General features: G+C 41.2%; 1 pseudogene; it reads left to right on the forward strand.

Moving 5' to 3' along the window:
* Nucleotides 1-334: 334 nt before the first annotated feature.
* LOC138071440 (protein farnesyltransferase/geranylgeranyltransferase type-1 subunit alpha pseudogene) lies at nt 335-1,444 on the forward strand (annotated as a pseudogene).
* Nucleotides 1,445-2,111: the final 667 nt, after the last annotated feature.

Here is a 2,111-nt window from a genome sequence, read left to right on the forward strand (position 1 = left end):
TATGCAGCATAAGGAATTTGGTCCACACTATTATAGTAACATTTTATGGGACGAGAGAGTTACTAGACTTACTGCGGTGATCATTTTATAATGCATGTAAAGGCTGAATCAGTATATAGTTAACCTGAAACGAATAGTACACCATACATCAATAGAAAATAAATTTTTAAAAGTTTTACTTCTTACAGGAAAGTATAAATTAGGTAAAATTGCAATTTCATAACATTTGGCATTAAATCAAATATTACCAGGACTGGGGAGAAGGAAGAATATATTATTAAGAGAAAATTAATTCATCAAAACTGACCTGGATTCCGCTCGGGGCAGAGCAAAGATGGCGTCTGCCCACGGGGTCAGGGAGGCCGCGCAGGGCGGGGAGCCGGGTCAGCCGGAGCTGCCGCGGCCCCAGCCACATCCTCCGCCTCCCAGCCGCTGCAGGAAGAGGCAGCAGCGTCCACTATGGACAATGGGTTTCTGAGCCTGGACTCGCCCACCTATGTCCTGTACAGGGGCAGGGCAGAATGGGCTGATATAGATCCAGTGCTGCAGAATGATGGCCCTAATCCAGTGGCCCATATCATTTATAGTGAGACATTTCAGGACGTCTATGATTATTTCCGCGCTGTTCTGAAGCGCGACGAGAGAAGGGATACGGGCTTTTAAATTAACCAGAGATGCTATTGAGTTAAATTCAGCCAATTACACAGTGTGGCATTTCTGGAGAGTTCTCTTAAAGTCATTCCAGAAGGATCTACATGAGGAAATGAACTACATCTCGGCAATACCTGAGAAGCAGCCCCAAAACTGTGAAGTTTGGCATCGTAGGTGAGTGCTGGTGGAATGGCCGAGAGACCCATCACAGGAGCTTGAATTTATTGCTGATATTCTTACTAGGATGAAAAGAATTACCACGCCTGGCAACACCAGACAGTGGGTTATTCAGGAATTTAAACTTTGGGATAATGAGCTGCCCTATGTAGACCAACTTCTCAAAGAGCACATGAGAAATAACTCTGTCTGGAATCAAAGATATTTTGTAATTTTTAACACCACGGGCTACAATGATCATGCTATATTGGAGAGAGAAGTCCAGTATACTTTGGAAATGATCAAACTAGTCCCACATAATGAAAGTCCGTGGAATTAATTGAAAAGGATTTTGCAGGATTGTGATCTTTCCAAATATCCCAATCTGTTAAATCAACTACTTGACTTACAACCAAGTCACAGCTCCCCCTACCTAATTGCCTTTCTTGTGGATATCTATGAAGACATGCTAGAAAACCAATGTGACAACAAGGAGGACATTCTTAATAAAGCATTAGGGTTATGTGTAATCCTAGCTAAAGAAAAGGACACTGTAAGAAAGGAATATTGGAAATACATTGGAAGATCCATTCAAAGCAAACGCAGCACAGAAAGTGACCCACCTACAAATGTATAGCAATAACACCATCTTGACGAACTTGATGGGATGCTTTTATTTTTTAAGAGACTCTAATGAAGGAGTTAAAAACTAGAGCAATCATTTCTTTTGCCTGTGGTGTAAAACATACAGCACACAGGTACTGCTTTTTAACATGAACTAAGTGTGTGCTCCTTGGGTGCTGCTGCTATTCAGACTAGTTCCAAGTAACTTCATTTTTTTTTTTTTTTAAGCAGAGAATTTGGGGGAGGAAGAGGAAGCAGAAAGTCCCATAAGGGAACTTTTGTAGTCTTATCAACATTCACTCGAATGGCTTAGCATTAACTCCTCCCTAAATGGTTTGTGTGTCAGGATGTGCAGTGTTAATGTTTGCAGGTATGTAAAGGATATAAGCAATCTCAAAAACGAAAGAATGATCCCTGTTCGTTTCCAAGGCAAACCATTCAATATCATGGTAATCCAAGACTATGCCCCAACCAGTAATGCTGAAGATGCTGAGGTTGAATGGTTCTATGAAGACCTACAAGACCTTTTAGAACTAACACCCAAAAAAAGATGTCCTTTTCATTACAGGGGACAGGAATGCAAAAGTAGGAAGTCAAGAAAAACCTGGAGTAACAGGCAAATTTGGCCTTGGAGTACGGAATGAAACAGGGCAAAAACTAATAGAGTTTTGCCAAGAGAA

The sequence above is a fragment of the Capricornis sumatraensis genome, chromosome X (genome assembly GCF_032405125.1).
Source record: "Capricornis sumatraensis isolate serow.1 chromosome X, serow.2, whole genome shotgun sequence".
Classification (NCBI taxonomy): domain Eukaryota; kingdom Metazoa; phylum Chordata; class Mammalia; order Artiodactyla; family Bovidae; genus Capricornis; species Capricornis sumatraensis.